General features: G+C 36.7%; 1 protein-coding gene across 4 annotated transcripts in view; it reads left to right on the forward strand.

Moving 5' to 3' along the window:
* MGST1 (microsomal glutathione S-transferase 1) overlaps positions 1 to 15,405 on the forward strand; it is a 57,962-nt gene that overhangs the window by 33,712 nt on the left and 8,845 nt on the right. For 3 of the 4 annotated variants that reach the window (XR_008822165.1, XR_008822166.1, XR_008822164.1), the window contains exons 4-5: positions 13,081 to 13,215; positions 14,240 to 14,288. The gene's annotated coding sequence lies outside the window, so the exon portion shown is untranslated. Of the gene's footprint in view, positions 1 to 13,080; positions 13,248 to 14,239; positions 14,289 to 15,405 lie in introns of all 4 variants that reach the window. The other variant, XR_008822163.1, reaches the window with a different exon arrangement.

Genomic DNA, 15,405 nt, shown 5'->3' on the forward strand with positions numbered 1-15,405 from the left:
ACAAAAGGTCATGTCTCAGACAAGAGCACAGACATAGTGAGTTTGTAATTTATACATATTTGGAACTTTCAAATGGAGATTAGTGGCCAACCTCCTAAACACCCTCCCCCACCTCCATGTTTCCTGCACCCCTGTGGCACTGCTGAAGTGATTAGAACGGTGACCAGGGAAAGGCTGATTGTTCTTTCATAAAAGACAGTAAAAACAACACAGAAGGGGTTAGTAAGATGGATAACGGACCTATCTAGATTGCATGAAACAGTTTTTTCCTGTGACTCAAAAGTCACTCAAAATTTTGGAAACAAGATGCACAGACTGGACCATTTGAAGTACAGCATAGCTGGAAAGAAAGAAATGTCTTTGACTAGATCTCTCACATATCCCTTGTGCTTTATCTGTGTTTTCACTGTATCTTATGTCTGTCTTAGTTTGTCATGACTTCAGCTCAATTTTCTTTACTGTAGTACCTCAAAGCCCTAGCTTCAGTACAGCCTGTCTCTCTTCCCTCCATGCTAGGTTTTAAATGAGCAATGAACCAATATTGGTTGACTTGATTGGCAGTGGTATTGTGCTAATTGAGTAGTTTTAATTGAGTAAACTTCTATTTGGGGAAGTGCTATCTTAGTGTTCATCAAAATGATAGTAGAAGAGCCATAATGATAGTATTTTATGTTCATAAATTATTTACATTTATATCTCTTTACTACCTAAGGAGCTGTTGATCTCATACTATCCCAGACAGTCCTACTGGCAACTCGTTCATGAAGAAATGAAAGCCACGAAAGCCACTAGCAGGATACTGGGCCTAGTTTAGACACTGCTGAAAACCATTGCCGTTAGAGAGAATTACTTTTCAGGAGCAAAAGATCTCTCTCCTAGTGAAAAGATTCATGTGCTTTTGAAGAGGGGTAGTGCCGTCAACTCTGGCCATGACATTACACAGCAGCACTGAGGGCAGCAGCGCTGGCTTACCGACCACCCTTGCATTCTCCTTGACTTGAATACCCCTTGCAGAACACAAACAGTAATTTCAGCACCTCAGTACTACAGAATCTGTGGCCTTATAAATGCTCCACAGTCAAAATGCCTAACATAATCTGTGCAGAACTGTCACAACTATGTTTGAAATAAAGGCTTATTCCTTAAACTATAGCAGTAGGTCAGCTTTTGTAGATTAGGACATATACTCCAGATCAGCAAGACCAGGCGTCCTAAAGGGTGCAGGCATCATACAGTGAAGAGCACACACAGCCCTTTTCTAGAAATACATTCCTGAATTTTCATATGAGCTGTTTATTAGTGTAGGACAGTTCAACAAGTTCTTTGCGACTATAACAACACAAATATTTTGTCTTGTCCTACAGGTGTAAAAGCACTTCATGATATTTTTGCTGCCTTCTCAGGAATTTATTTTCTCCAGGTTTCTGCCACTATATGCCATGTCCTCACTGAAATGGTAAACTGTTTTTCCCCAGATGTTGATTTCTCAAGGATTCAAATTAACGCATGTACACCATGATCCAGCTCTTGGAATTCCTCTCTCATTCAGCACTTCAACTGGTGTGGTTATGTGAGGTTCTTACTCAGGCCCACATGTACTTTATGGAACCACATGCAGAGGATGAATAAAAGAACACATAAATACTTTGTCATTCCTTCAGCTGAGGCAGTTGTTATCCTGGTGAATTTGTGTGGAACTAAAATATGTGCTATTTACATATAACTTCTGTACCAGCTTCTGACATAGAGCAGGCCCGGACCACTGTAAGATAATGGCACTGATTCATAATGCGCTTAACCTGAACGGTCACTTTCATGTGTACCAACGTGCTTACTAATGTAAGACACCCTAAAAAAAGATATAGCTGATCTTTCTATAGGAAACATCAGCAAAAGAAATGTTCAGTGAAAACTGTCTTGTGGTAATTACAGTTCTTTGAATAAGAAATTATGTAACTTAGAAGATGACTTAAGTATTTTATAAACTATAAGATTACTTTTAAAATTGATAATCAGCTAGATACTCAGTTTTCAAAAGGGATTTTTGAATATGGTGTTCTACTGCTAGTATATTTCTTGCAGAAAATCTGAGAAAAACATGTCTGATTGATCTATATCCTATATAAAATGTCATGCATCAAGAAAATTCCACATGTACTGTCTAAGTGTTATATTGAAGGGATGAAGAGTTCTCTGTCATGATAGCCTGATTATGAGATATTATATATGAAATTACATTGAGGAAAGAAGATTCTTTTTTAATGCTTGAGATTCTGATCCCTCTATCATCTCTTTTATGTTAAAGAGCTTTGGGTTTTCAGGTCATTTCTGATAGGATCTCTAACCAAAAAATAAAATAAAATTACCTTTATTTGAGAGCCCTTTACACTGAAAAACAATTAAGTTTTGAGATCCATTTAATTTTTACTTGTTTTAAGCACCATCATAAACATCTGCCACCTGGCATAGAAATTGCTTCATATGGCAGGTGGGGAGATGAGATTTATTTAAAAGTTCTTTGTCTTTGATACTTTTCCCTGCTGTATTTTCCAGTGGAGTAATTTGAAACTGATGGCATTTAAATAACCATTTATTGCCATAATGGAAGAATACAGTTAAAAATACATAGAGTAATGCTGTCATTCCAAGATAAGAATACAGCAGTAGACATAACGGAGCAAACCATCTTCAGTGTAGTTTGGCCTCTGGCCATAACACTGGCCAACACTTTGATCATTGAGAAGAAAATAAAATACCTTCCGCCTCTTTTCTGCACATATATGTAAAGCATATATTGATTGATTTATTAACCTGGCCAAAAAAATGTTTTATTTTTCACTCCATAGATAGTGCTAGAAACATCAAATCTGGGAGCTGACTGTATTCAGTGTTTAACTCATCCACAAATTCAAAATGAGATCTGTGTCATTCTCTGAAAAGCACAATGTACACATGGAACCTCCTTCCCAAGAGTCGCAACCCGCTCTGTTCCATATGCTCCCTCCCTTACAGGCTTCTTGTGTATGTTTTTAATGCCACCAGAATTCCAAAGCAATTTATAAAGAAAGATGAAGCTTTTTCATTGAGAACTTGCAGCAGTGTTACACAGCAAGCATAAGAGATAGGGGGAGAAATTAAAGGGGAGACAAGATTTTCTGTTTATTTTTTCCCTACCTTGGCTTCTTTCATGTAGCATTTTAGGGACAAAGAAAGAAAAGTATTTCCTATTGTCCTTCTCATGAGACTTTTGACCTCTGTAATGGAATCATCTCATAAGATCGTCTGTTCTTGCAAAATTTGAAACATCTTGAGCAAATGACCTCATCTGAACAGTTCAGCCTACAAAATTCTTGCCGACTCTATTAGGTCCGTATGAACTTAATGCAAAACTAAGATGATACAAATAGTTAGAGTCAAGGAAATTTACAAAAACCTCTGAGTGCACTATTAGTAGCTATAAAATCATCAATCATTGCTTTAAATGCAGCCATAACACTTGAATCTTGTGCCAGTAATTTTCAACAGCTGAGTATGACTGCAAAACAGTATTTTAGATCTGATTCATTTTGATTGCTCTTACATTCCGAGTGGTCCTAAAAGTCCTTCCGAGTATTGAGGGGAGGAGGGAGAGTGAAGAGACTGCTTTATGCATTGTAATCCTGTGACTGTTGAGTACCTTACTCATCCTTCCCCTGCTTTTTAATCAGGTTTTTTAAACTTCACTTTGTCTGTGCTAGTGCTCAATAAATATCTGCGTGACTCCATTCATTTGCTGACCCGAAATTTCTTGGAAACAGCAAAGCATAGGTAAATAACAGAAAATATTCTTGTACAGCAAATTGTAAAGTTGATGACATGAAAATTTTCAGCAACAAGCTGGCCTCTGTGTCAAAATGTCTCCAACTTCTCATTTTGAGTGTACATAACGTACTCATTGTGACAAATCCAGAGATCAAGATTTGCCAGAATTATTGGGAAAATCATTCCGAGCAATAAATATATCTGAGGAAAAGAGAAATGATATTTAAATGGAGGATTCATTTTATGTTCAGCTACCATAGTTTGTCCTATTTTATTCTTTTTCTTCCAAATCTTTGACAAAACCAAAACTGAAAGTAAACCATTGTCTTATATTATCATTAAAGTTTTTTGATTGCTTTTTCTTCTAACTTTATTTTTAACTTCTGAGAGAACTAGGCAGATATACTTGTTATGGCATTCAAATCAATTCCCCAGCATCTTTCTCAGAAATTTCAACAATATCCATTGTCTAAGGACTGCATTCATGGACCATCAGTATGTGAATGTAGATTTGTTTTGGCCAGCAACTGTCTGCTTGCCAAGCTTCATCTCCTCTTTACTTTCCCTTTAGAGTCAGAATGGAAATTTTCCACTACTAACAATCATTTTATATTGAACCATTGTCAGATTTAACCACTTCATAAATTTTTCATTTGAGTCATTAGTAAATATCAGGCAGACCAGGCAAAAGCCAAGTTTCATACTCATTTTGGAGAAAAGGTCCAGGTTTTTGTGTATAGGCTTTTGGACATTCAGGTTTAGTTCTCTGCTGTGCTGCTACTTGTAATGAGCATTAAAAATGTAGCATTAAGGCTACATTTGAAAATGTTCAAATTTAGCCACTACAATGGCAGTTAAGATGTTGGGCTAATTTTAAAAATTCCAATAAGCACTTATGGTCCACATCCCTCTGGCCCATATTGTCAGATGTATTTCAGTGTTTGGTTCCTTTTGATCTCAGTTTAACCTTTATATCTTGGTCCCTTACTTGCGTTTTGTTGCAAGGGTGTTGTAAGGCTGAAGCTAGATGAGGATTATTTGCTTTTTATTATAACGGACAGAACAAAATTATGGAACTAATTAATCCGTAGCACTGTGATTGTGAATATGGAATAATCAAGCCCAAGTACACTGAATTTTGCATAGATTCATTTTTAATATTCATTTTAGTATGACCTGTAGTCTTTCTCTCATTTCATTGACCAGACCATTATCATGTAAATTCTTGAACCATATTTTGTCTCACAATGTAACAGATGTAAATAACCAGAGATCAGAGGGCTTTGGTTCTTGCTATTAGAAAAACATCAAAACTTTTCCTTTTTTAAATGTAAGATTATCTTTTTTTTTGCTGCAGCAGCTTGAATTTTGCTAACATAAATGTTTCTGACAGCAGAAATGTCCATTCTTTTTGTTTTTCCCAACCAGGTAGAATTTTCTATATATTTTTGTGACTTTGTTGCATTACCCTCTATTATAGTAGTGCCTAGTTTACACATGGAAATATTAAGACACATAATTGCTAAAACAGTGTGGTTTATGTGGCATAATAATCTTGTGCATGTATAAAATAACTGTTAATAACCTTACGTAGAAGCACCTAATAATTTATTAGATATGTTATTAATGATTTATGAGATATTGGATCATATATATATATATTTAATTCTGAACTTGAAAGTTTGAGTCTGTTCTAAAAAAAACCAAAGTCTTTCAGCTGGTGTAAACTGTCATAGGTGTTTTTATTTCTGAGTAACCTCTATGTATGGCTCAAAATCCACATTTTGGTGCTTTCTGTTCAGCAGCAAGCTGGGGAACCCAGTGAAAGCATTTTGAAGGTGCTATGAGGATGATTGCCCACCTCTGTATTTATCCCTCCGCACTGAAACACTTAGTTCGCTCAGCAGCCACTCGGGCTTCCCCATACATGTGCCTCAACCTTAACCTCTGAGTTTAAGAAACCACAGGGGGTATGTCTTCTGAAGGTGAAGTTGCTAGCATTGGTGGTGGTCTTTATGTCATTTCCTCCTATCTTTTAGTCACTATAACATACCATAAGGTGGACCGCAGAGCTGGAAGAAAGATTAGGAGGGTAGAAAATAAACGAGCCAAGCAAACTTTGGAGAGCAGTTGATTGGAGAGGATATGACAACACATAAGAGGAAGAGGAAGAGAATGATGAAGTAGCATGAAAATACAATTTCTTCCATAGTGCAGATCATGTCTTGGTAGAGATATCAGTTATGATTTTCCACTGACATGAAGGGGTAGCTGATGTACACACTGTGACGGATTTTGCATGGAATTCTGATGATTTCTGCCCCTTGACGATATGGAATGTAATTTGGAGGGCCCATGAAATGGGCCTAATATCCTATTTGCTCTCCTTTTGTATAACAGCAGTCCTTTGGAGAGGAAGCCTGTGACTCTTGCCTTAATTGCTTTTTTAAATCTCTTTTCTGATGAAGTTCCTCAACAACTTTTGAAGGAGCTGGAATTAATCAGAAAAGGGTAAATCCTTCAGCCAAACCCACCCTGAAGCACTGCTATGGCAATGGTTGCTGGAACATTGTAGTGATTATTACAACCACACAACTGCTGTTTTATGGGCTCTGTTAACTGTCCTAAGCACAAGGCTGCCCTTCTATGACAATTTTTTCTCAGTCTACTTTAATTAGCTTAGCCCTTTATGTTTCACAGAACTTAAAAAACCCACAGCCATAATATAACTATTTTGTAGCAGTCTCCCTTCCATTTACTGTGTTCTGTTTTTGTTACCTATAAAAAATACTTTTTCACAATGTTATTTTTGATAGTAAGATACACAGTTGTGTTAAAGCTAGGTGTAGCTGAACAGTCAGAAATCTGAAATATGACTTGTTGAATTACATAATTAGGTAGCTGTAAATAAAGGGTAGTTCATTATTATAGTACTTCAACAACCTGCCAGCCTGGAGCACAAGAAAAGTTGACCCTGGAAAGTTCAGATTTGAAATAACAAGTAAACTGAAGAACTTACTTGATGGGAAGTTTCTAAATTAAAATTAAAAGTTTCTCTTAGGGACTCAGGAGAGTGAAACACAATCCTCCTCTAGATAATAAAAGTGTTGTTTTCTTTTTGTTAGGGGAATTTCTGACAAATTAATATTATTACTTTTTTCCAACCTACCCTCTATAATACTCATTTGTATGAAGAGTTACCTCTCCTCAGTTGTCCTCTGTGATGCCTAAGTAGCTTTGTGATTCATGTATCTTGTAACATAGGACAAATGTAGTTCCTCTCACTTCCAGCTACACCCTTGAGGACCATACCACCTATGGAAGGCCTGCTAAAGCACTTTGTTATGAAGACAGATGGTGTCAATTGTTCCTGTAAGACAAAAGATTAAAAGAAAATGTCTGTCTGTGTTAGATTACATTCCGGAGATCTGACCCAACTGTACATAGACAATCTCTGCAACAGGCATGTCAGAATGACTGTGACCCAAAATCATGTTATACTTCAGTAGCAGGACTCTCAAAGAGATACCTTTTGCAATGGAGCATTCATTCGACCAGATGGTTGGCCTGAATTTCCTTTGTTCCTCTTGGCTCTCTAGTGATACGCAGATTTCTATATTGCTTGATATTTTCTCACAGCTCTGCCTAGTATTTACATTCAGATAACTCTGATGAAGAAAATTAAAAAGCCAAACATAAAGAAGCTACAGAACACATTTGTCTCTGAAGAGTGTGTGTATGTGTGTGCATTAAAAATGGTATTATAGGTGCACTAAATAGGTATTAATCTTGTTTTACATTTCTTTCTTTTACCATTTTACATGAAAGCCGCCACAATTGGGTAAGAGTGAAAGGAACATAAGTACAATAAATGATGAAGTGCTCCTGGGAGTAAATATACCACTCAGAAAGAGCATTACTGATCAAGTGGTGCAGCCAGCTAGTGTACTCTCAGAGCAAGCACCTCAAAAAGATTCTAGATTTGAAACACGGAAGTCTGGCATTTAGCTTGGCAAGTTTCTGGTTTAAGATGAAACTGCATCAGGGGATCACAGTAGCAAAATGAAACCTTGGAAGGGGCAGAGGCTTGATGTCTTGTATTAAATGACCAACAAGATCAAGGGGAAAAAGGAGAACTAAAAGCTGAATTTGCTACCTGGTACCTATTGACTGAGAGTCTGGGCAGTGAATAGGATTAGGGAAAGGCAAGGATAAAATCTGGCCTTCTTAGATTCATAATAGGTGTATAACTGTTGGTGTCTAGCAGACTGACTGAGGTGCTGTTTGTTACAGCTGTATTTCTGAAAGACACTTGTGAATGCCTTCGTGAAGTTTGGTAGCCCAGGTGCTGAAAGGACTTTGGTCTGGCACACTGAAGCGGGCAATATGCATTGCTTTTAAAGAAAGCAGCATATGTTCCGCTTATGAATTTCATCTGCCACCCACTCTTCAGGAGTGTAACACTGCCCACACATTTTGCCTGAATGACTTGGGAAATATATTTTTATTTCCAACTGTTACTCAAAGTTGGAACTATCTAAGCTATGATGGGTCAGGAAAATCATGCAGAAGAGCTTCTCTTTTTTTAAAAGGAGCATGACAAGTACTCCTGGCATGAATAAATTGTTCATAACTCTAGAATGTGTTTTGATTAAGTATTAGGAAAGTATTTGACAGTGTTTATCCAAAAGGCTTTGTAAGTTGCAAATATGACTGTGAATCCATCTAGCTTTTCAGAAAACATTTTAATGTCACCTGATGTTTATTCAACCTCACCTAATCTTGCGAATTAGTTGTTTCATAGCTCCAGGAATGATGGGTGTCCTTCCTTGTGTCTTATCTGGTCCTACTGTGTGACATGGAAAGAAACAGAACTGCAAGCAGTAATTGAGATGTGGTTGCACTGGGTCTAGTTTATGATTTCTGTTTTAATCTGTATTCCTTTCTCAGTCATTCCTGGTGTTCAGTTTGCTTTCTTGACCATCATTGAGCGCAAAACTGACATTGCTGAGCAAACACAGTAGCTTCAAGATCTCCTTCTGTAATGGTAATAGGTGGTTCAGAACTTGTCATTGTAGTATACATAATTACTACTGTTTTCATTTTGTGAATTATTCTGTATTTATCAACTTTTAATTTCATCTACCATTTTATTGTGCAGTCATTTAGTATTGTGAAATCTTCCTACAATCAGTTTTAATTTTGACAGCTCCAGAGGTTTGACATCATGAATCAGGCCTCAGGAAATAATTAGACTGCCTTTAAAATTATTTATCTAGATGCTCTTTACTGTCTTCTGTTTCAGGCAAACTTTTAAGCTTTTCTCTGAGGCAGCCAGGTCTAGAAACAACATTGCTCTTTAAATAAAAGTTTATATTCTCTAGTAAACTTTTGATTTGGGGATCTGGAGATTTAAGAAACATACTAAGTGTTCCAAGATTTGTGCAAGAAATTCAGGTATTGGCAACAGTGTTCAGATCGTCACTTCATGCCTCCATAGAGTTCAGGTGGCCAAATAGTAATGGGGAACACAACTGTATGTGAGAACATCACAGTGGCATTGTAAGTTACCATATCTCAGCTGAGCTGCTCTAATTGGACATGTGCACTTTGGAAGACTTCTGCCGAAGTATAGGCACATTAGAGAGACAGTTTATTTCCAAATGTGATCCAAAAATTAATCCCATGTGGACTGAGAGTCTTTCCCAGCCGCAAACCAAATGCCTTTTCCAGCACATCATCAGAGGGATATATAGAGCTCGGTGTCTGTAGAGGATGGTTTCACTCCTTAGATGCTTTTATACTTGCGGATTTTACTGATCAGAAAGTGATTGTTAGTGATTAATCAGTAGAAGAGAGGTAACCAAGTTGTTTTAGATTTGAACAGCTGGTTTACAAACATTGAATAATCTAGCTGCCCATATGTATAGGGACAAAAATGCCTTTGAACCTTCCCTGGTAATGAAGGGGTGTCTCTGCTAATTATATTGTTAAGGAAAGTATTTCTTTATTATTGTATTTTGTAACATCTCCCAAGGATATCCTAGTGCATTATAGCGCTAAGGAACTTGCGAGAGCAATACAGTTTGGTCATCTGTATTGTCAGACCGTCTTCCTCCCCTCTACTTAGACTTGCATTGCCTGACAGCTTGTCGTGAGTTAAATTTCTCTTAGCTCCATGGATGGGGCAGCTTTAAAGCTTCTTTTTACATTTCTGAAGTGAAACAAATTAGTCAGGAACCTTTGTAGATGGAGTAATAGTCTAATTTGTATAGACTTTTTGCACTGAAAAAATATTATATCCACTTTCCTTAGAATCAGGTATAAAGAGGGAATTTATACTAGGAACTAGATAATTTTGTGACAGTGTATAACTGGTTATATTTTGGACACTTAAAAGTAAACAAAAAACTAGATAAACTGTAATCATAAATTATTGTTAACTTCTTTTGTGTAGCGAAGTGAACAATAGAAGTGGCTTCTTTTTAATTTCAATATTTACTTGTGCAGTTTTCCTAAAGGAGGTTAAGACTAAACTGCTGTAATATATGAGCTGTAGGTCTAGGCACACGTAATAAAAAGCTTGTTCCTTCTGAACCTTTAATCATGAAAATCTTCTAAAATATTTCCTATTTAAATGAAGATTTGTTAAGTAGGAGCACTGGCATTTTCCAACATTGTCCCTTGCTTAAGTAAAGTTGAGAAAGTTGCTGCATGCTCAATTACTTCACATAGTATAGGCTTTTAGTAAGCAGGACCAAGATCTGGCAGCTTGTAGCTCTGTATTAGCTTAGTTTGTGTTATAGCCAATTGCCGTCTGACCTCTCCACACTGCAGAGGAAATGCGATGCCATCTGTATATCTCTTAGTCACATTAAATTATGTCATTTATATTACATTGGAATGCAGAGTTTACTTTATGCTTCACAGCAAAATTAGCAAAAGTAATAAGATACAAGCAGAAGCACAAAGGTGAAAATTTGTGGGGTCTGTTTCTCTCCAGCTTGCTTTGATTCTGCCAGGTGTTGAATTTAGGGACAGAGGGAGGTTGTTTAAATCTATGGAGGTGCTAGCATGTGTAAATGTTTATAGCTCTTAAACACCCACGGATCTCGGGCAAGACTTCCATGTGTTTGATCATACAGGATCAAGTACTTACTACATTACACCCTTAGAAATATGAGCAGGAGGGGAGAAAAGCACATTGCATTTAGAAAATTGATATAAAATTGATAAAATATGCAAAGTATTAAACAAGTATGTTTATACATTAAGCAAACAACTTCATGTTAATACTACCTGGTAAACAAACATTAACAATTAAATACATCACTTTCTTTTTAACAGTTTCCATGACTGTGTCATGCTTATACTCTGTGAGTACAGCCCTGGAGATTTTTTTGCTGAAAGAAGCTAAAAGGAAGCAGGATTTCTTTCCGGGAGGCCTGTTCCAACTCCCATGGAAGGAGATAGAAAAACTGTTATGGATTTAAGTGGAGCTGGGTCCTACATGTAATTTTTCTGTCTTTAATTTCCACAACTAAACTACATTTCTCTTGAAATACACACCTATGGATCCACTGCCTGCTGCTCAAATAAAGAATTGCTCTGCCCAGAATATGAGTTACATTCCACATGGAATAGTTTCCAGAAGATACCACTTTTTTACTGTAGTTTTTTGTAAAATGGAAAGGCAATAAGGCTGTCAGTTATTTGGTAAAGCTCATGCAGGCTGAAACAAGATCCAGCTGCTCTTTGGACATTTATTGCTTCAGTCCTTTCCTGTTAAATGTCCACTGTCATTCTGGTTTTATGTGAAACCTTTCATTCAAAAATATGAACACAGACAAGAAGGACTCTTAAAACAAAACAGTTTTCTATGTGCTAGCTGATATAAAACTAGACTGTGGCTGGCTTGATAGGCTTAAATAAATTTTAGATGTTAATTTATGTCCAAAATATTTATAAATGGTAAAAATATATATGAATCTTTGACATAACTCATCCTATATTTTGTTTTATAAACATTCAGAAACTATTTGCAAGGAAACAGGATATGCACTGTCTGAGAAGCTTTCTACTCTTTCCATAAAAGGATCTGCTACATGCATGTTATACAGAGCTGTTGTATATCACTTTCCTCTTAAAAAAAATATGTATACATAGAAAGGCCAAGGATGAAATCCTTGAATCCTTGAATTCAACAGGAAAACTCTTATTGATTTAATTGGAGCAAAGATTTCACCTCAAATCCTCAGATGTTGAAAACTAGCATAACTTTATTGAAGATGATGAACTAAGCTGAAGGATGCTCTAGTTGCATTATAGATGAGGATCTGGCCCTCAGAATGCGTGTGTTTCTTAGGGTAAGAAAGCAGTCAAGAGGAAATATCTCACAAGACAAGTAAATGATTCAAATTTAGTTTGCAAGTTTAACCCTGGGCTAAAGAAGAGAGCAAAGCCTGTGCTGTAGTCCTCTGCTACCCATTTGTACAGGAGTGCTTGTCATTTTAAATGAATAAAATTAGGTAAACTTGTGTTCATGTCAGATTTATATCCTCATTTGGAAAACATTAACAAATAAAGTGAAAATGTATTTATACACATTATATAAGCTGATCCGAAATACTGATGTATGAACCCACAGTTTTATAGATTACACTTGTAAATCAATGTAAATTGCTTGGTCAGAATGTTCATGCCTTGCCATCATAGAAATTAGATACAGAAAAGACTGATTCATTTACCTAGTCCATCTCCCTGCCAGCGAAGAATTATTCCTGTTCATTGTAATCTCTTCTAGTGCATTGTCCAGTGTAATGTTGAAAGACTCAAAGATCAGGATTTTTATATTTCTCTATCAGATACAGATTTTATTTTTTTACATCTTGATAATTTAAACAGAGCAAAGTGGCAGCGTTTCAGGGCCTAATGTTTGCAGGTTCTGCGTTATAACATCCCCAAAGCACCTACACCATTAAAACCCAGGAAAGAGCAGCACAATTAGCACATAAAAATACAAGTAAAATGTGAGCTGTGCAGTCAGCATACTTCCCTTCATCCACGCCTAGAGCGCCTCAGTGATGAAAAACCCTTTGCCGACGCTTTAAAAAATTGGCTTATTTCCATTTCAGAATATGAGAAGCAAGGAGTTTAATAAACATGGGCTAAAGTAAAGCAAAACCTGTAGTTATGAAATGGAGGTATTATTGTCTTGATTGAGGCTCTTAACATTAAGGGCATACTTGGTTAAGTTTTATCTCTCTCTCATTTGCACAGATTCCATTTCCTAGCTCGGTATGTATGGGAGACTATATATAGAGATCTGACACCCATCTCTATTTGGCTGTTGAATCTTGGCAACTGAGTCCATTAACCCCATAGCATCATGCACTTCTGGAGTCTACTTGAGAGGTGTGTGACATTAGAGGCAGCAGAGCTTACAGGTAAATGAGCAAAGTGTGAGGCAAACAAGTTCCCCAGCTGTTACTGGCACTGACTGAATGGAAGCTTTGTCCAGCCATCTATTTCTGCATGACAGGAAGTTTTCTTGTTACAGTGAGTGACTAGTACTTGCTGATATCATGAACTTATCACAAACTTATCCGTAATACGACAAGTGAAAGAGACAATAGTTAACTGGAAATATGTGTAGCTGGTTTATCATTTACTGATGAAACTATCCTTGCTGAGAAGGTTTGTGCCCATGTGATAAGTGTCCATCAAATTATAAAATGGGCCTATTTAAATCCCTGAACTAGAGCAAGAATGATAGAAGATCTTGTGACTAAGATGCAAGACTGAATCAAAAGATGCAGGCCCCCATACTGGTTCTGATGCAGCTTATTTGGATCTGATTAATGTTTCCAGAAGTATCCACTGATGCTTCTGGTGCCCAGTTAGGGGAAAAATTAGCCAGATTTTTCAGAAACTGTGGACATTCATTCTCCCTATTAATTTGCTGTGAATTTTTTTAATGTAATGCTCTTCTGAAGTTCTGGTTCTTTCAATATGTTTCAGGAACTGAGGTTCCCAAATAATTTATGTGATTCTGAAAATTATGTGCTTAATCTTTACATCTTGCCTCCTCATTATCTCCAAATTGATATAATGCTTTCCTTAAAGGAATGTGATGAGGCTGACATAATTCAAGATGGTAAATTGTGTTGAAATCTTTAGATGGAGAGAGAAAAATACCAACTCTTAATTCTCTGTTTTTTTCATTTTTCTTCTGTATATCTTCATATTTTGTCTACTTTTGAACTGATTTTAGCTCTCTGGCTTGGGAGTATTCGTCTTCTGAGAATTAAGTCATTTAGTACAACAAAATGAGCTTAGTAATGCACACTATTCTTTGATGGAAGGCTACTCTACTTTGATCACCAATACATCATCATTCATTACAGTGCTTCATATCTGATTCTCTTTTCCTTTCCAGGGGCACAAATCAGGAATAAAGTCAATGAAGTCTGTGGAATTAAACTGGCGTAAGTGACTATATTCAGGCTTTCCTTCTATTCAGACCTCCTTACTCTGACGTGTAAATTGACTACCTTTTTACAATAGAAGGCATTTAGGAGTAAATTTCCAGTGTGCTGTATGATCATTAGATTGGTATGTAATTCATGTGTGCCATTTTGAAAATGCCAGTGCCCCTTTGAAAGGGTATGAAGGAAAAATGGTTGCTTCTATAATGTTACTTAAAAGGCTTCTGTTTATCAAAACCTCATTGTGTCATGAAGGTACTGTTCGTGCCTACTGTAGAAAAAGCACACTTGTCTTTGTGACTGCTCTATGGAACAACTCTTGAATAATGGAAACTTACTTTGTACATATAAGAGGGATATATAATCCTCCTCCTGCCCCTTGGAAAAACTAGAAAATTTGGCTTTGCTATTTCTGAATTTAATCTTAATCTTCAGAGCATTAAAACTCTCCAGTGGGGCCAGTGGTTGAACTGAGCTACTGAATATTGCCTGCAGAAATTTATTACAAGAATGAATAATATAGTCTTTTCTCCATGCCATTTTAACCTGTTGTGTACCATTACGACGGAAATTCGAGGTTGGAGAATGAGGGCTGTCACTTACCTGCCTGCAGATACCATTTTCACTTTGGGTGCAACAAAATAATACGTGATCATAGTTCTGCACTCTCTTTTGAATTTTTCCTTCTTCTGAATCAAAAAATATTCCTGATGCAGAAATGGCTGCAGTTCAGCTAGCAGCGAGACTACATGTTTCGTGTTTTCAAATACAAAAATAATTGCTCTGGTTGTTAACAGAATTGATTTCATTACATGGAATTGTACTCCTTAGGCAAGGTCTCAGGGACTTTTCTGCCCAAATGGGAGTTTCAATAAAGTGCTGGCTGATCCTTGTGCAAGGCTGAAGTTTACTGTTCTTGGTAATGAATCATTCTTCACCAGTGTCTCTGATATACCGAACTATCAAAATGGAAAAGCATTTAAAATATACCATCATTTTATATTTGTAGAATTGCAGACTCAGAGGCCTCTAGGCCTGTTAGCTCAATACAGACAATAAATTGTAAACCAAAACAAGAAGCCCACAGAAGACATGAAAAAAATCCTGAAACAGTGTA

The sequence above is a fragment of the Falco biarmicus genome, chromosome 5 (assembly GCF_023638135.1).
Source record: "Falco biarmicus isolate bFalBia1 chromosome 5, bFalBia1.pri, whole genome shotgun sequence".
In the NCBI taxonomy this organism is placed as follows: domain Eukaryota; kingdom Metazoa; phylum Chordata; class Aves; order Falconiformes; family Falconidae; genus Falco; species Falco biarmicus.